Genomic DNA, 20,511 nt, shown 5'->3' with positions numbered 1-20,511 from the left:
GTTGGGCTATTCACAGTAATTGTGGGGTTATGAGGAGAGGATGGGGGAGCTGGGTGTGGTTGGGATGCTTTTCGAAAAGTCTGAATTGCCTCTTTCCACACTGTAGGGGTTCTATTATTCTGTGAAATTCTGGAGATATTCTATGTCCAAAGGCTCTTCAGAGGGTCCTTAATCCTGGAAAAAGTCCACTGCCTCAGTAGTTAATTCAAACCCCTTTCACTGAATCTCCAGCTGGTGGATGAAACCGTCATCTCCATTACATCCAGCCGTCATTAATTCACACAACACTGAAGGAGACCATTCAGCCCAATACCAGCTATTTGAAAGCGCTATTCAAATAATCTCATTCTGCTCTGTCCCCACAGCTTTTCCCCCCTTTTCAAATACATGTGCTATTCTGTTCATAAAGTTACTATTCAATCACTTCCCATCACCCTCAGAGAGAATGCTGTCCAGATCATCAGTTTAAAAAAACTTTCTTCATCTTCCCTCTGGTTCTTTTTCTTAAACTTGTATATTTTGACATCTGAGATCCTTGTTAGTGCAAACAGTTTCTCTTTACCTTATTGAAAAATCTCATAAATCTTTTTTAAATCTCTGTTCTTCTTTCCTTTAAAGAAAATAATTCTGTTTCTCTAATATTCCACATAACTGAAGACCCTCATAACCATTGTTGTGCTACTGAATCTACTTTACATTCTCTACAATGCTTAAAATCCTTTTGTTAATGATGTGTCTAGCAGTGAGTGCGATACACCAGCTGAAGCCTAACTAGTGATTTGTAAAGGTACAGCTTCTTACCTGTTTTTATATTCGAAGTCTTTTTGTATAAAACCAAGAACTGCACATACATTTTTAACTGCCTTTTGACTTGTCTTGCTATTACCCTCTTTATAATTGTGCTAGCTTTCTTTCTGTTATCTATATTTGCGATTTTCAAGTCACTGGCAAACTTTCTCTAATCCATAACCACTCGACTGACCAGGAAACAAATTATATTTTGTTTCATCTGAAGGTTTTCATTTTACACTATAATTAAATACCAAGTTGTTCTGACTATCAAAAAGTCACCTTAGCACTGGAGTTTGATATTACAGCATGCAAACTTTAATTACTGATGAGTTTTTGTTTAAGTTTTTATCTGGGTCATTGGTGCAGATGGAGATGTAACACTACATAGAATAATAGAATAGCACAGCTCATAAGGAGGCCATTCAGCTCATTGAATCTGGACGGCCCTTTTAAAGAATAATTCTGTCAGTCCTATTCATCTGCTGCCACCATCCCACTACCACACCCACCCACAATCCAGGAATAGCAACACTTGTTGATTTGCATCTCAGTCTTCGGCAGCCACATAGAAAATCAGTTTGGATCCTTTGGTGCCATGTCTCCTCATGTCCCCAGGTATGTCAAATTCACACTCTGGGTCTTCAACATATAGTCCATATTAATACTCCACCGCAATACCAAGAGAATTCTGCATTATCGGAGATAAAAACAAAAAATAGGAGCAGGAATTGCCCATTCAATCCATCAAGGGTAGGGCGACTTAAAACACTTCTCATTATGTTTTTATTTTAAAAATACATATGACAATAAATAAATGCTAATTTTAATTCTAATTCACTGTTCAACATAATCATGGCTGATCCTGTCTCAATGCCATTACCCCGCACTCTCCCTATTCCGCTTGACATCTTTAGCATCTAGAAATCCATTCATTTCTTTCTTAAATATATTAAATGGCTTGGCTTCCACAGTCTTCTGTTGTCAAGAATTCCACAGGTTTACCACCCTTTGAATGAAGAAATTTCTCCTTAGCTCAGCCCTAAGTGGCCTACCGTGTCTCCTAAGACTGTGACTCTTGCTCTACTGCCATCTCAATCACCCCGCCTTCATTTTCCATGAAAAATCCTGCCCAACCTACATTTCCTTTTTGCCTGTTGTGTCTCAAAATGAAATAGCCAACCTTGGTCTCCCTGCACCTATGTCTCTATCATCACAATCACATTATACTCATTTACAACTGGTTGCAATGTTAATTCATTTACCTTATTACAAATGCTCTGTGCATTCAGTAAGAGCACCTTTAAATTTTTCTTTTTAACATTTCTACATTTTTTTGGACAAAGCTCTTGATTTCTCTACTTTCAACTTTGCTTTCTACTTTGCTGTCTTTATTTTCTGTCCTTGTCCTTTACTATTGTCTCCCAGCTCAGGTTCCAGGATAATTACTGATGAGAATCCAATTTGACTATCTATTTGGAGTAGCCCTACAAGCTCCACTATACTATCTGATGATTCCTTAATTATATACAGAGTTTTTGTTTATGCCATTTTCTCAGAAAATCCATTCTTGCTTTTGTTTCTGAAAGATGTTATGCCATTATATAAACACAAAGCTCTGTATGCATCTGGGCCAGGGCACATAGTTCTGGGTGAATGAGTGGGGCTGAATTGAAAGCAAAAGGAAAACTAATAAAGGTTTACTTTTTCAGTAATATGAATAAGATGACTTTGAGCTAGGGGGAAAACAGACTAGTGGAACATAAGAAAGTATTCATGAATGAAATAGCAAGGCAGAACATATGGTGATTTTCTCACCCCGTCAGCTACTTTGGTTTGGCAATTTTTGTTTCAAAAACAATATGAATCAACAAGATCATTAAAACATAGAGAAAACTAAAATCAATGTAAAAGGAAACAAGATAAGTGTTTACTAACACAATTGATAAGGTTTCAGTTCCACTCACTCAGTGCACTTTAATATCTTTGTTAATTAAAGATATTTATTAATAGGTGACTTTTAAAATAGATGGATTAATGTTAGCACAGAGATTAGATTAATGAAAATGTATTCAACTTGATTTCAGCCAAGTACGTTTTTTAAAAAAAACAAAATAATGGCCCTTCCTCCATGAAATGACATTCCTTTGAAGGTGAATAGCTACCGTGCTGCACTAAGACACCTCATTATATGAAGTGCCTCTATATTGTGAAATTGAATTGAGCACTTGCTGTAGCCAACAGCCATGCTAAAGGAGCAGGCACTCGTGATTTAATATTGTAATATTTTCATTGATCTGAGCATGATTTTTGAAGCCTGTTACCATAGTAATAATTGGCCTTTAAACAGTCAAATTAAGCAATATGATTGTTTGCAGTTACAACAAAGATTGCTGGTTGAATGTTTTCTACTCAGTAACATTGACTTAGGGTGTTATCTTACTCTATGAACGTATGAAAGCTTTTTGTGTATATTCAACATTTCTCTTATTGCACTTTCAATTGATTAAACAAAACTGACTTGGACTTATTTAGCACCTCTAATGAATTCCTCCAAAGCTAATCACAGAAGTGTTAGAAAATAAACTTTGATACTGAAAAATATTTGAGGACAGATGACCAAAAGCTAAATGAATGAAGAAGGATTTAAAAAATGTGTTAAAAGGTGAAGCAAGACAGAAAGGTCTAGAAAGGGGATTTCAAAGCTTGCTGCCATAGGCTAAAAACTACCTAGTTTGGAAAAAAGGCACAGCCATCAATGATGAAGTAATTAAAATCAAGGATAAACAAGAGGCCACAAAAGGAGAAATACAGATATCTCAAATGGTTGTATGGTACCTTGTTAAGAGCAGGGTATAAATACCCTCTGTCAGGACAGCATTGGGACTTGAATTCCTTGCTGGGAAAAGAATTGTGTGAATTCCTAGTCACCACCTCTGACAGCTGTGGATGGTTATTAATAAAGTTGGCTTTCACTTCCAGATTGGCTTTATTTCCTTCCTGTTCTTCACAGTAAACAAGCATACCCCTGTGTCTTAGAGCTGGTGTTATTCATTTGTTTTTAAGTTCCAGTTCAAAAACAGTTCAAAAACTCCAGTCCCCCCAGTTTTTGTTCCCTCACCTTCTTGCTAGCACCAATCCTCAGGTACACCTAATTAATGGCCAAATATCGGCTGAAAATGTGTTGCTGGAAAAGCACAGCAGGTCAGGCAGCATCCAAGGAGCAGGAGAATCGACGTTTCGGGCATGAGCCCTTCTTCAGGAATCAAATATCGGCTACCTGGTTAAACATACCATTTTCCCTGGAGTCAAAGCGTGTGGAAATAAATGGAATATAAATATGTAGAATTCATTGCCCTAGGTTGTGGTGGATGCCAGGACACTACATAATTTAAGGAGGAGATAGATTTTTAATTCGTAACTGGTTAAAGGGTTATGGGAAGTAGGCAAGAAAGTGGATTTGCAGCCGAGATGAGATCAACTCAGGAGACTGAATTACATACTCCTGCTGCTAGTTCTTATGTTCTGGGAGTCTCTTGCAAAGTGAGGTTTGAGTCATATTAGCACAACACTGTGTAATGCTGCAAAGTTCCAGGCTATAATTCTGGCCAAGAATCTGTGACAAGGAAACAAGTTAATTTGCAATTAATGGCAAACAAAATATCTTTATGTTTCAAAAGTATAAAGAAAGCATTCCCTTGAGGGTAGAAACACATCTATATTTTAATTGGCTCATGGTTCTGATTGCACACATACGTTAATACAGTCATTCCCTATCAAATCTATTCACTATCAGGTTCCCTTGGGCCTATCTGTGACATCTTAGTACTATTCTGATTTTTTCAACATCCTCAGCATCAGTGTTAGTTTGTCCAGTATCTCTGTCAGACTTGCCCTATTTCCTTGTCTGAGGAAAGACATGTATAGTCCACCTCCCACTCTTTGATGTTCTCATCTCAAAGAACCCTGGCTGATTTTCCATTATTTTTATTTTATTCTTTTTATAATTTTTGTTTGGAGCTGTGAACTGGGAACCTTGAGCTGAAGATGACTGTGAGTAACTGTTAATGTTAAAAGGAAAACAAACCAAACAAGTCTTTTTATTTTTTATGAGACCAGGCCTAGAAGTTAACCAACTTGCTAGTTGTTTCCTGATCAAAGTTCTTGGGAAGCTTCAATGCTAGGGAAGAGCCATTATGATTAAACAGATAGCAGAAGTTAGCTATTAATGAGGCTCGTATCTGAGAATCGGTTCCAGCGTGTCTGGAAAGACTTTATGCTTGAGCAAATGACAGATGTTGGATTTTTTTTATTTACTCACAGGATGTGGGTATCTTTGGTGAGACCAATATTTATTTCCCACTCATAATTGCCCACAGGGCAGTTAAGCATCAAACTTATAGCTCTGGAGTCACATGTAGGCCAGACCAAGGAAGGATAACAGGTTTCCTTCCTTAAAGGATGTTAGTGAACAAGATGGGTTTTTCTGACAATGCTCTCATGGTCATCATTGGACTCTTAATTCCAGATTCTTTATTGAATTCAAAAACTACTGTTTTCCATAGTGGGAATTGAAACCAGGCCCCCAGAACATTAGCTAAGTTTCTGGATTAATGGTCTAGCAATAATACCACTAGGCTATTGTTTCCCCATGCTGGCTGGGATATTGCAGAGGAAACGACTGAACGATCTGTCAAGGAGTGGTCAGATTTTGACTTGATTTTAAACTGTGTTTTCTGGAGAAAAGAGTCCGGCTATTGATGCTACAGCATGATTTGAAAGCTCCCTGTCTAACCTCCCATGAACTATTCTTAGAAGCTGAGAGAATAGAAAAGTGAGCTATAAGTATCACTGCCTTTATTTAAATGAACAATACAGGTGACCCTGATCAACAAGTTCAGAAACTCAACCAAGAAACTATCAGCTATGTCTATGGACCAACACATCATGAAAAACACTTAAGTAACTTAGTCAGTTTTGTTATTTTCTTTCACTTATCTCTTAGCTGTGTTGGTCTTTCTGTCTTTTGTGTGAATGGGGCTGAAATCAAAAAGTTTTTTGGTAAAGACCAATTAGATTAAAATAAAACAAAGAACTGTGGATGCTGGAAGTCTGAAACAAAAACAGAAATTGCTGGAGAAACTCAGTAAATCTGGCAGCATCTGTGGAGAGAAAGCAGAGCTAACATTTTGTGTCTGGTGACCCTTCTTTGGAATGAATTGCTTTGTTGTTTAATTTTGCTCTATTAAGGCTATTATGTTGTTAATAAATTGCTAAGTCTTTTGTTTCAGCTACAAACTGGTTTTAGACTTGATTATTTGCAGAGTCTGAGATTCAATAATCTGGATAGGAACCATTGAGGTCAATTTTGAGGGCATTTGAAGGTTTTAATTTTACTGTGTTGCGAATACAGAGGCAGAAAGGCAAATTTGGGTTTGGTGATCAGTCTCTGTGTCAAAACACACCCTGACATTGAGCTCAGTATTCTGGAGATTCGATTTGGTGAGTACAGGAGAGGTCTTCCTGAAGCCAAAAAAGCATATCTTCAGAAGACCAATCGTCAGTTCAATGACAGCCCTACTGAATGGGTGGGCAACATTATAGTACTGTGTGGCTTCAATTTGAAAGTTGCATATTGTGATTATCTTGGGTACCCTTTACTACCCACAAGCAAGCCATGGAACTGATGCAGGAGAGTGAATAATTTGAGGAACCTGGGAGTTTTGCAAGATGTAAGTGCTGTGATAGCTCCATGGATAGCAGTCCCCCACTTACATGAGTTGTTTCATGGGGACGTTGAGGGAGTGACATCTTTTCCTGGTCAGAAATCTGGCTGGACGGTGCCCTGTAACTCCATGGAGTATGAGTGCCACATGCATGCAGTCAGTGGACCCTCGTACCTGAGGAAACCCAGTGGTGCAAATCTGACAGCTTGGCTCGCTGGATCCTTAATGGATTGGACAAACTGTATAACTTTCCTGTAAAGGGCATTTGTGCACTCACATTGATGTGATGCCATTTAGGAGAGGCTACTAGAGGTTCAAAAGGAATCGATGGTAGGAGATTCACAGTCACTGTGATCATCCATATGCCAGGCATTGTGCTATTTTCCAAGTCACAGCTGCAGATCTGCCTGCAAGAGGTGCAAATGTAGGTGATGGCTTCCCTGGTTATTGCAAAGACATCTCCAGAACTGCCTTTCAGTCAGCTGCAGGTAATACAACATCTTTGGTACACTGTCTGTTAGTACACCGTACAATTGCGCTGAAGACCAGGGTTGTTCTATGCAGGTCCTGCACAGTTGCAGTCCGGAGTGGGACCATTCGGTGCAGCCATTTTGGCACAAGCGATTTGGCATGGCCTGTTTGGCACATCCCATTTTGCTGCAGACCCATTTAGGCGCAGAACTATTTCGCACAGCTCATATTTTTTTTTTCAGGCTTAGTTAAAAGCATTAATGAAAGCATTTAAATAGAAATAATGTTTATTCTCTTTAGTAAAAATGTTAAATGAAAAAATTAAAAGAAATAAGTTAGTTACGAAAAGTCTAAAATATGACATTTATTCAAAATTATAGGCAATCCCTCATAAATACTCAACATCATTTCTCTCACTAAATCTTCTTACGAGATCGGCTGCGCCAAACAGGCCGCGCCAAATCGCTCGCACCAAAATGGCTGCGCCAAATGGTCCTACATCCGCTGCAGTCCCCTGAGCCTTGTGTTTCTGGTACTGTTGATGCTCAGCATATCACTGCTGCCTCCACCATAATCTATCCTACAACCTCATCACCAGGTGAGGTATATCACTACGACTATGATCCTTCTTCATTCTCCCTGTGCAAAATCTCTATATTCCTGACTGATACATTGCTTTCCATGCATGTGGCAAGTAGCCTTCATTATCACTTGTGATACAACCCTACAGCCTGCATAATGGTTTCATTCTTAGGTTTCAGATACAAGGGCCTGTGAATGCTCCTGCTCAGCTACATGTGGAATAATCACGACATCCTAATCACCATCACCACTGTTGATGAGCCTTAGGTGCTTTTCAGAGTTGAATGAATCAGAGGACATGGTCATAATGTTCATGTCAGGGCTTATTCACCTTTAATCTGCAGTGAGCTATCCTCTTCAGTGCTAAACTCTTAACTGAGTGCTTGCACAATATTGTTTTTCAGTTTCTGTGTTTGATAGTTGGCTGGTGTGCAAAAACACATGCAGACAGATTTTGGGCGCTCTCACTTGTACTACAAATTCTCTATTCCTCTGGCATCCTCTTTGTCCTTCTTCAGTTTGCCCCATAACCCCCTTGGCACTTTAATTCTCTCCTTTGATATTCTTTCTCTTCCCAATCTGTTTCTCATCCAATTCACACACCAGCCTTAGCTTTACACCATCCCTTATTCAATGTATCTGCTTTATCCCTCCCCAGCAGACCCAATTCCTTGATTATGTTCTGAACTCTAAATATACAATTCCCTGCTTTTTTGTCCCCTTTGCCTCTATCAGTGTGTTTCTCTCCTTTGCATGTCAGTTTCCTGTCTCCATTCTCCATGATCCTTTCATTACCCCCAAAACCATGCTGTTTAAATGCCATAGCTTCCTGTTCTTTTCTACATAAGCTAATCAGCAGACTCTTTTGAGTTGCACCACCCCCTTCCTTTGAGTCGCACCACCCCCTTCCTTTGAGTCATGCCTGCACCAGGCATATTTGCTGCCGTTAGCCACTGTGGCTGCCTTGTTTGATCACGTTTGTTGACCTGGTTAGGCTCCACCCCTTACATTGCCAGCATTTAAGGACAAACAAGGTGACTTAGATTTCTTATGGTTGACCTAGTCAAGCCTTATCCCCAGTCAACATTAAACAACATTGCATTTGATTGAGACCTAGGGGTTTTTCTGGAGAGTACCAAACAATAGGGCATTAATTAAAAATTATAAAATTAGAAGCAATCTACTCAACTTCTGAAATTAGCTACCAGAAAAGGTCTTCAATGTATGAGTATAAATAAATCAAGAGACATTTTGTTGTATTTCTAGATAGAGAAGGAACAGAAGGATAAGTAAGGATCAACTTGATCAAAATAAGATGTACTTTTTGTAACTTGTGGCCCTCTGTTATCATTATTTACGAATCTTAAGTTTTGTGTGTGGATGGATGGGTGGTGGTGTAAGGGTCCTTCCCAACAGGACAACTATAGATTAGAATTATAGAAATTCTTGTTGCTGATGTCTTTAAACATTTGACAGACAAAATTCCTTTCTGTGCAATCCTTAAATGGGTAATTGGTTAAAAACATTGTATGAGAAAAGGAGACAGGAAGTCAATCCAAGTATGTGAAACCTGTGCATGATAATACCATTTACAATATCAGCAGATGGTGATACAGTGGTAATACAATCGTGGACAACTAAGCCAAAGGCTCAGATAAAATCTCTGGAGGATATAATTCAAAACCTACAATAGCTGGTGGAATTTAAATTCAATGAACTTAATCTTGAACTGAAAGCTAGATTCAATTATGGTTACCATGAGACTATCATCAATTGTTGTAAATACCCATATGGTACACTGATGTCCTATAGGGAAGGAAATTTGCTGTCCCACCCTGGTCTGGTCGCATGTGACTCCAGACCCACAGCAATGTGGTTCACTGTTACCTGTGTGCTGAAAATGTCTAGCAAGCCTCTCAGTTGTATCAGTTTGCTAAAAATACTCAGAAACAGCGAAAGCAGACAGACCACCTGGCATTGACCAAGGCACCAGAAATAATAATGGCAATCTCAGCCCCGTCAGCCCTGTAAGACTCTCTTTACCAACATCTGGAGGCACGTGTCCCAAAATAGAAAGAGCTTTCTCACAGACCAGCCAAGCAACAACCTAACTTACTCATGGCATGGTACCTTATAATGTCCCAAATACACGATCACCAACTGTGAGTAGTTCATTCCCACTGGTAGGACAGATCCAGCATAGGTGACAGTACAGTGGTATACAGTCAGTAGAGAGTTGCCCTGGGTGACTTTAACATTGACCTCAGGTGGGATGGAGTCTCATGGCAATAGGTTAAACATGGGCAAGGAAACTTCCTGCTGATTATTATGTACCTCCGCAACTAATCTGATTATTCAGTATTCTTCCACTTTGAGGAAGCACTGACGGAGGCAAGGGCAAAAAATATACTCTGGATTGAGCAATTCAGTGTCCATCATTAAAAACGACTCTGTATTACTGATTGAACTGGTCAATCCTAAATGACATAGCTGCTAGACTAGATCTGCACAGACCTTAAGGGACCGAAAAAGTGTAAAAACACACTTGGCCTCATTCTCACTGATCTGCCTGGTGCAGATGCATCTATTTATGACAATATTGATTGGAGTGATCACCAGACAGTCCTTGTGGAAACAAGGTCTCATCTGTATATCGAGGTTGCCGTCCATTCTGTTAAGTGCTACTACTGTGATGCTAAATAGGATAGATTTTAAAAGATCTACTAACTCAGTAGCTTGGGTATCCACAACACCTTAGGGGTTATGAACAGCAGTAGCTACGTATTCGAACACAATCTGCCACGTCATGGTCCAGCATGTCCTTACAGTACCATGACAATCAAGCCAGGGGATCAAACATGGTTCAATGAAGAGGGCAGAGGACACTCATCATGTTGCTCTGCTCCAACTCCCATCATGAATGAATCAGACTGCATTTCATTTTATCCATTCAAATTGCATATTTCAAATATCAAATTGGGGCAACAAGAGAATCAAACCAATTTAATGCTGCCATTCTGCTTCCATCCATGATTCCACTGTGAATTCTACAGGTTCTTTTACAATTGAATCTTCCACTTGCTTCTGACTTGTCTGTAAAGTTCCTTCTGATCCTGAACTGATCAAGTTATTTGATGGAGTCCTGTTATTAAGACATTCCATAAACTACTGGTTTGTGAAATGTTGGAACATGGGATTTTTCTAAATGGTTTGCTTATTTACACTCAATTTTTATTTATTTCATTGAATAATGCAGGTTTTGTAGTTAAAGTTTATAAAATGGTCAATTAAATTAAACTGTTTAAGCTTCTTTGTCTCCATTTAGATTGATAAATTCTTGATGTCACAAGAAGTGGAGTTGAAATGCCCATCAGCCATGATTGAATGGCGGAGTGGACTCGATGGGCCGAATGGCCTTACTTCCACTCCTATGTCTTATGGTCTTATGGTCTTATTAGTCAATTGTGCTAATTGTTTATTAAGATAGCTATGCGGACAGTTATGTATTGTTAACTGGGAGAACGTGAGGACTAAAGATGCTGGAGATCAAAGTCAACGAGTGTGATGCTGGAAAAGCACTCCTGGTCAGACAGCATCCAAGGGACAGGACAGTCGACATTTTGAGCATAAGCTCTTCATCAGAAATGAGGGAGTAGCCCAAGAGGGCTGAGAGATAAATGGGAGGGGGAGGTAGGGCTGGGGAGGCTGATACGTCCCTGGGACCTGATGGTCTGCATCCCAGGGTATTTAAGGAGGTGGATCAAGAAATCATGGACACATTGGTGATCATTTTCCAATGTTCTATAGATTCAGAATCAGTTCCTGTAGATTGGAGGGTGGCTAATGTCCCAATTTTCAAGAAAGGAGGGAGAGAGAAAACAGGGAATATAGACCAGTTAGTCTCATGTTCGTGGTGGGTAAGATGCTGGAGTCAATTATAAAAGATGAAATTACAACAGTAACAGGATAGGTCTGAGTCAGCATGAATTTACGAAGGGGAAATCGTGCTCGACTAACCTTCTGGAATTTTTTGAGGATGTAACTATGAAGATAGACAAGGGAGAGCCAATGGATGCAGTGTACCTGGACTTTCAGAAAGCCTTTGATAAAGTCCCACATAGGAGATTACTGAGCAATTTTAGGGTACATGGTATTAGGGGCAAAATACTGCCTTGGATTGAAAATTGATTTGCTGACAGGAAGCAAACGGTAGTGATAAACGGGTCCCTTTCGGAATGGCAGGTGGTGACCAGTGGGGTACCACAAGATGCGGTGCTGGGACCGCAGCTGTTTACAATATACATTAATGATATAGATGAAGGCATTAAAAGTAATATTAGCAAATTTGGAGATGACACGAAGCTGGATGGCAGGGTGAAATGTGAGGAGGATGTTATGAGAATACAGGGTGACTTGGACAGGCTAGGTGAGTGGACAGATGCATGGCAGATGCAGTTTAATGTGGATAAATGTGTGGTTATCCACTTTAGTGGCAAGAACAGGTAGGCAGATTACTATCTAAATGGAGTCAGGTTAAGTAAAGGGGAAGTACAACAAGATCTAGGTGTTCTTTTACATCAGTCAATGAAAGCAAGCATGCAGGAACAGCAGGCAGTGAAGAAAGCTAATGCCATGCTGGCCTTTATAACAAGAGGAATTGAGTGTAGGAGCAAAGAGGTCCTTCTGCAGCTGTGAGATCACACCTGGAGTATTGTGTGCAGTTTTGGTCTCCAAATTTGAGGTAGGCCATTCTGGCTATTGAGGGGGTGCAGCGTAGGTTCACAAGGTCAATTCCCGGAATGGCGGGACTATCATATGTTGAAAGATTGGAGCAACTGGGCTTGTATACACTTGAGTTTAGAAGGATGAGAGTGGATGTGACTGAGATGAATAAGATTATTAAAGGATTGGACACTCTGGAGGCAGGAAGTATGTTTCTGCTGATGGGTGAGTCCAGAACCAGAGGACACAGTTTAAAAATAAGGGGTCATCCATTTAGAACAGAGTTGAGGAGAAACATCTTCACCCAGAGAGTGGTGGATATAAGGAATTCTCTGGCCTAGAAGGCAGTGGAGGCCAAGCCTGTGGATACTTTCAAGAAAGAGATGGATAGAGCTCTTAAAGAAAGTGGAATCAAGGGTTATAGAGATAAGGGAAGAACAGGATACTGATTGTGGATGATCAGCCATGATCATAATGAATGGTGGTGCTGGCTCGAAGGGCCAAATAGTCTACTCCTGCACCTATTGTCTATTGTCTACTGCCTATTGAGAGAAGATTGCTGGCAATGCGATAAGTAGATGAAGGTGGGATGAAGGTGATTGGTCGGAGAGGAAGGTGGAGCGAATAGGTGGGAGGGAAGATGGACAGATAGGACAGTTCAAGAGGGCAGTGCCAAGTTGGAAAGTTGGATCTGGGATAAGGTTGGGGAAGGTAAAATGAGGAAACTGGTGAAATTCACATTGATCCTGTTTGGTTGGAGGGTCCCAAAGCAGGAGATGAGGCATTCTTCTTCCAAAGTCGGGTGGTTAGAGTTTGACGGTGGAGGAGGCCCAGGACTTGCATGTCCTTGGCAGAGTGGGAAGTGGTGGAGGCAGCCCAGGACAGTTATTTATGGTTGCAATGTTTTCAGATCTAAACAAACGTACAATTGTTTCCTGACTAAGAGGGAGGAAAGGATGGGGCAGGGAACTGAGAGGAAGGAAAAGGATGAGCTAAGGGTCAAAAGGAAGAGGATCTGATGAACAAGAGGAAGAACAGCGTGGTAAAGGGAATGTAATGATGGGAAAGAAAAGGGAAGGAAAGAAAACAAGAACAAAGAAAGTATCCCATGTTCTGCATTACAATCTCATTTTCACGTGACACCATTAAATAAAAACATTTTTTAATACAAGACAGCATGCTCACTAAAGACACATATAAAAAATTTATCAGGCATTTTATAAAATCCTCAATACAGCAGAAAGCACATGGTCTGTAGAACCTTAGTATTTCTCATTTCATTCTAGCTTTTGTTCTGATTTAACATTGATTCTCCATCCTTTGTCATGCACTTTCCTGGAGAATAGTAATAAACCTTCCAAAATCTATACTAATTATACCTTCTTTAGGATTTCACTTTCTCTTAATATAATGATTTATTACTCCTCATATTTCAAATGGCAAGTGTACTTCTTGTGTAGTGTTGAGCAAGCCAAACCAAGAGTATGTCAATGAGAGTTCTAATCTTTGAAATTTTGGGATCAAGGAACCTTTTTCATTTTGGTAGTTAAGTGCAGTTACAAATTTTCATTGATCTTTATTTAAAATTAATTTTTTGGTAATTTACACAAGTAAAATACAGTGACAGTTAGATTTCAAAATTAAAGATCTCTTTTTCCTTAAAATTGTCTAAGTAAAATGTCCTATACCAGATGTAAAGAGAAAACCTGCAAATTCTGGAATTCAGAGATCAGAAGTAGAAAATTCTGAAAATGCATACTTTGTTCTTCAGCATCTGAAAAGAGAGGTTAATGTTTCAAGAATTCATCAACATTATGGTGAAGGGAATTTCCCTTAAACTCTAATCTGCCTTTGTACTTTTCAAACCTCATTTTATCTGAGTATCTCCAGCATTTTGTTTTAATTAGGTTATCCAATGGACTTTGGAGGAAAAAAGTCTTTAGGCATAAAGAGTAATTGGTACGATAAGATGTGAGTTCAAGAAAAGAAGCCACATGTAGCTTATATAAACCTTTAAAAATACAGCACAATTGTGCTCTTTAAATAATAACACCATCTTCACACAAATTGCAGGAACTTAATGTGCAGTGTGAGGACTTGAGTGGAAGTTTCATGCATGTGAAAACAAAGTGTAATACTCGCAAGGAATGTTTAAAAATCTCTAGTATGTTGTATCATGTATTTTTAAAAATCTTTTCTCCTCTTTCCTGTTCTCCTCCTTGGGGCAGCAATTAGCTTCTCTTTACTGCAACTATCTTCCCAGATGGACATGGTTGTGATTGAAACACCCGCATGCAAGAGATAACCTGAGTGAACCTGTACTTGTCATTTCCACAGCAGCCAATTTTCTTACCATTGAAAACTTTATTGAAATCAATTTCAATTTTACACTGTTCACCCATTATCCATTAGCTTCAAGTACGATAAGCCAAATTTATATAATTTACAGGCCTGCAAATAGAAAAGAATGATGGGAAAAGACCATTTGTCTCATCAAAGCCTGTCCGTTCAGAATTGGACAGGCTTTTAAACATAGCCATCATCCCTATGTCCTGCATTTGTGCAATTTTCTGGTAAAGTGGCAAAAATATCTGAAGTCAATTTAGGGAGACAATATTGAAATTCTACTCGTTCCTGAAATGCAAGCAAATCCCATAGTAACTCATGAGTTTTGCTAATCCCAGCTATCCTCAATATAGCATGAATTATTTTCACTCAGGAGCTTTTTCTCCTCCCTTTTTGTGTGTTTGTCAGATTCCATATTTCATGCATGCTGATGTAATCTGTCACTGGGCTGATGACACTCTGAAAATAAATGCTTTTTGCCATTTGCTTGTATTCATGGTGGCTCAGTGGTTAGCATTGCTGCCTCACAGCACCAGAGACCACGTTTTATTCCACCATCAGATGACTGTGTAGTTTGTACATACTCCCCATATCTGTGTATGTGTTTCCACCAGGTGCTCTGGTTTCCTCCGACAGTCCAAAGGTGTGTAGGTTAAGTGCATTAGCCATGGGAAATGCAAGGTTACAGGGATAGAGTAGGGGCGTGGGTCTGGGTGGGGTGGTCTTCAGAGGGTCAGTGTAGACTCGATAGGTAGAATGGTCTGCTTACACGCTGTAGATACTCTGTGATTCTTACTGCTATCCTCACAGCCATAGCAGCTCAAGGAGCCCGAAAGAAAGAAATGGGTCTGCCATTTGATCTGATGTTTGCAGCTATAGTGCAGACACTACTGTATTTGGAGGGAAGGATAGGTTTGAAATCAGCACATAGTGATTCATGGACCTGAATGGATTCCAAGCAGAATGGAGTAAAGGATGATTCACATGTCAGTTCATTAAGGAAGTGTGAGATAATAATTCCAAGATTATAATATCTTTAGAAAAAGTAGACAAAGATGATCGGTTTTCATTAGTTGACACAGGTGTTTTAAGTAAGAAAATAAGAGGGGTTTTGATGTGTCACATCAGCCTGTTGGGCCATCTGATGTCCAGATAGCAATATTTCCACATATTCAGGAACAGGCAGGAAATGTAATGGTTCACGTGTTCATATGCATAATGAGCACCACACTGGCTGCACCGGCCTGAGGCATTGCCTTCCCTTAAGGAATCAAGATAAACCTGAATTGTGCCACTTACATAACTGAACTTAGTTACCATGCTGTTTAAAATGTTAAAACTAGACTCCTAAACAGGATGCAATCAGATCTGTGATGCTGTGTTGCTATGGACATTTTGACAAGCAACAAATAATTCAAAACCAATGTAAAACATGAGCATTTAGATTTGTAGTGGTTTGGTTAATCTGAATACTGAACTAAACACTGTAACACATTTAAATTCCAACTATCAGGTTTAGTAGTAAATGTCATTTCTTAAGTATAGGTTTATAAAGCTATAAATGCTTGACCTCATTGTTTCACAAATTTTATTGATTTTGAGATCACTCATGGCCATGAATCAAAAGGTCAGATGATCAAATACCAATCCTGCAATTCAGTATATAATCCAGAACACATTTCAGTGCAATAACAAGGGATGTTTGCATTGTCAGGAGTATTCAGAGTGAAACAATAAACCAAGGCTGTACCCATCTGCTCAGATGAAGATAAAAGACTGCAACCATGCAAGAACAGTAACAAACACTGCATTGGACAAACAGACAGAAAACTAGCCACCAGGATACATGAACACCAACTAGCCACCAACTAGCCACAAAACGACATGACCCTCTCTCACTCGTAACCTTACATAAGGAAGGACACCACTTCGACTGGGACAACACATCCATCTTAGGACAAGCAAAACAGAGACATGCAAGAAAATTCCTAGAAGCATGGCATTCCAACCTGAACTCTATCAATAAACACGTCGAGTTAGACCCCATCTACCACCCCCTGAGAAAAAGAACAGGAAATGACATCACCACAGGAAATGACATCACCAACCCAAAGAAACCCAAACATATAAGTAGAAAGAAGAATCATGTACACTGCTTCGCCTGAGGCCCACTGAAGAGGTTACCTAGTAGGGTAACGAAATGTCTGGAAATGAACCTCCCAGCTCAGCGAGCAAACCTACATCCACAATTTCAAAGAAGAACTGGAATTCTCCCCAGTGCCCTGGTCAGTGTTTATTCCTCAATCAACAACTTAAAAACTATTATAGTCATCATGGAAACAGACCTTTCAGTCCAACTTGTCCATGCCAACAATATATTTAGTTATATTTGCCAGCATTGGGCCCATATCCCTCTAAACCCTTCCTATTCATATATCCATCCAGATGCCTTATGAATATTGTAATTGTACCATCCTCTACCACTTCCTCTGGCGGCTTGTTCTATGTGAGCACCTACCTCTGAGTGAAAATGTCCGTTAGGTTCCCTTCTATATTTTTCACCTCTCACTTTAAACCTATGCCCTCTAGATTTGGATCTCCATACCCCTATCCGTGCCCCTCCTGATTTTATAATCCTCTGTAAGCTCACCCCTCAAGCCTTTGATGCTCCAGAGAAAATAGTGCCAGCATATTCAGCCTCCCCCTATAGCTAAAACCCTCCAAGCCTGGCAACATCCTTTAAACTCTTTTCTGAACCTTTTCAAGTTTCACAATATCCTTCTGTTCGGAAAGAGACCAACATTGCACACAATACTCCAAAAGTGACTGAACCAATGTCCTTAACAGCCACGACACGACCTCCCAACTCCGATACTCAATGTTCTGACCAATAAAAGCAAGCATACCAAATGCCTTCTTCACTATCCTATCTATCTGCAACTCCACTTTTAAGGAGCTAGGAGCCTGCACTCCAAGGTCTCTTTGTTCAGCAACACTCCCAGGACCTTACCATTAAAGGTATACGTCCTGCCCTGATTTGTCTATCCAAAATTCAGCATCTCACATTTATCTAAATTAAACTCCATCTGTCTCTCCTCAGTCCATTGGCCCATCTGATCAAGATCCCATTGTATTCTGAGGTAAACTTCTTTGCTATCCACTACACCTCCACTTTTAGTGTCATCTGCAAACTTGTCAATCATATCTGCTATGTTCGCATCCATATCATTTATAAAAATGACGAAAAGTAGTGGACCTAGTACCAATCCTCGTGGCACACTGCTGGTCACAGGCCTCCAGTCTGAAAAGCCTCCACCACCACCCTCTGTCTTCTATCTTTGAGCCAGTTCTGTATCCAAATAGCTATTTCTCCCTGTATTTCATGTGATCTAACCTTGCTAACCAATCTACCATGAGGAACCTTGTTGAACACTTTACAGAAGTCCATATAGATCACATTCACTGCTCTGCCCTCATCAATCCTGTTCATTACTTCTTCAAAAAAAGGTTAATCAGGTTAGTGAGACATGATTTCCCATGTACAAAATAGTCTTGAACAAGAGACCCAAGAGTTTCTCCAATCTGTAAACTGATCTAGTTCAATATGCAGGCCTGATTTGGAACCTCTGTCTTTCCTTTCATAGTAGAAGAAGAATCCCTACAGTGTGGAAACAGGCCATTTGGCCCAACAGGTCCACAGTGACCCTCTGAAGAGTATCCCACCCCCTACCCTATTACTTTACATTTCCCTGACTAATGCAGCTAAACTACACATCCCTGAATACTATGGGCAATTTAGCATGGCCAATTCATCTAACCTGCACATTTTTTGACTGTTGGAGGAAGCTGGAGCACCCAGAGGAAACCCACGCAGACATGGGGAGAATGTGCAAATTCCACACAGACAGTTATCCGAGGCTGGAATCGAACCCAGGTTCCTGGCTCTGTGAGGCAGCAGTGCTAACCACTGACCACTGTGCCTTTTCTTTGTGTTATTTTGTCCTATTGTGTTACATCTGAGAGTTAATAGATTTTTAAACAGTCATGCTTATAGATCATCATTGCATGTGATCTGTGCATATAAAGACTACAGACTCCCATCTTAACCCTGGTCAATTGAAACAAGAAACACTAATAGACATATACTACTGGTTGTAACCAAGCCTAATGTTACTCCAGACAATGAGGTACTTATTAATGTAATATATGTATATGTTAGAATGCTTTAAAAGAAAATCTGAAGGATCTTTCATTGTCACACTACCAGGTCCAGTTTCTTGTAAGCATTTCCTCATCAAGTAAGGATAACCTGCTCAAGCAAACTGCACTTCATGGTTAGCAGCATTGGCTTTCTACAAAAAGAGTCAACAGTCTCAATGAGAGATACTTGTAAACCAAATTAAAGATCAATCACAACAGTTTGAAATTGACTCCTGTGAATACAGATCTGTAACTATGCATTGACCATCCAGAAAATATATTTTATTCTGAAAGAAATTAACTCTAAGGTCTTTCAAGATAAAAGACACAGTTTCTTTTCTTTAAAAAAAAACAAGTATGTGCACTTCTGATTTTTTAAATGGCAAAAACTCCTGTCAGCATAGCTACAGAACTTTCCTGAAAGAAAATTCAGAATTAAAGAAAAATTATTTTCTACATTAAGAAGGCTTACCTGTGTGCAAAGGTTCATTTGACACAAGACAGTTCATTTCACAATTTTGCTTCTTCAAATAGCTGTAGTTCTTAGCTCAACATTCTTAAAGGGACCCAAGACCAGGAAAGAAGCAACAACAATAAGAAACAATGGGAAACAGAAGCAAAAGAGGGAAAAAAGAAAAGAAAAGCAAAACAAATAAAAGAACTGCAGAAACAATACACCCTATTTTTAAAACTAAGCAATGACCTTCCATGAAAAATGGAAGACAAACATAATTATATAGTGGGCGTCCAATGAAATCTTTATTGAATTAATTTTTTTTAATGCAGTTCTATTTTACAGATCATGTGACAGATGATCCTGACAAATCCAAAGATCTTGCATGCCCTTGGCAAGGTAGAGTTTCACAGAATTATTGCAAATCATGCAAAACACCCCAAGGGAAGATTAACTTCAGGATCGACAAGTTCCAATTTATGTCATACACGGTCAACCCCAAGAGCCTATTGACCAGTTTATTAGCAAGTGCTGCAGCAAATGCATGAATGTGACTTTTTCAAAGCAGAATTCTCAAAGAGGCTCAGTGAATTAGTAATTCAGGAAAGATCTTCTGGGCAAAAACATAGCCATATAACTGACATATTATTTGAGGACAGATGCAAGTATGGAGACATCATAGCAAAGCCAACAACAGTTAGATGCTCTGTGTGCAGTTAACACTATTGCTATGGTCAGCAACGTACACCCAAAAAAATCAAGATCTGTAGCAGACAAGGTTTGTTGCACACCTAAACTGTGATCTTCTTATCTGTAAAGCCTATCTCAGCAAGGGGCATTTTTCACTTATCTGAGAAATCTGGTTTCAAAAGCAAAGTGACAGCCCAGAACAAAACAGAGGTGACCAACAAGACAATACAAGACTGCAAAGATGGCAAGGTAAAAGAAAAGAGGCACAGATGTAAATACATTCCATGAGGTTCAGAGTAAACAAAGCAAAAGGCAAATTTTTCAAGATGATCAAGCTTTACATACTGTTAATCTCACACATCATAGAGTCATAGAGATGTACAGCACAGAACCAGACCCTTCGGTCCAACTCGTCCATGGCGACCAGATATCCCAACCCAATCTAGTCCCATCTATCAACAGTATAAGGCAATCATATACATTTACAGCCATTAACATTATATATTCTGAACAGGCATACCTAAAAACTAA

Source organism: Chiloscyllium plagiosum, chromosome 27, assembly GCF_004010195.1.
Source record: "Chiloscyllium plagiosum isolate BGI_BamShark_2017 chromosome 27, ASM401019v2, whole genome shotgun sequence".
NCBI classification, from domain to species: Eukaryota; Metazoa; Chordata; class Chondrichthyes; order Orectolobiformes; family Hemiscylliidae; genus Chiloscyllium; species Chiloscyllium plagiosum.
Note: the sequence above shows the minus strand (reverse complement) of the source record.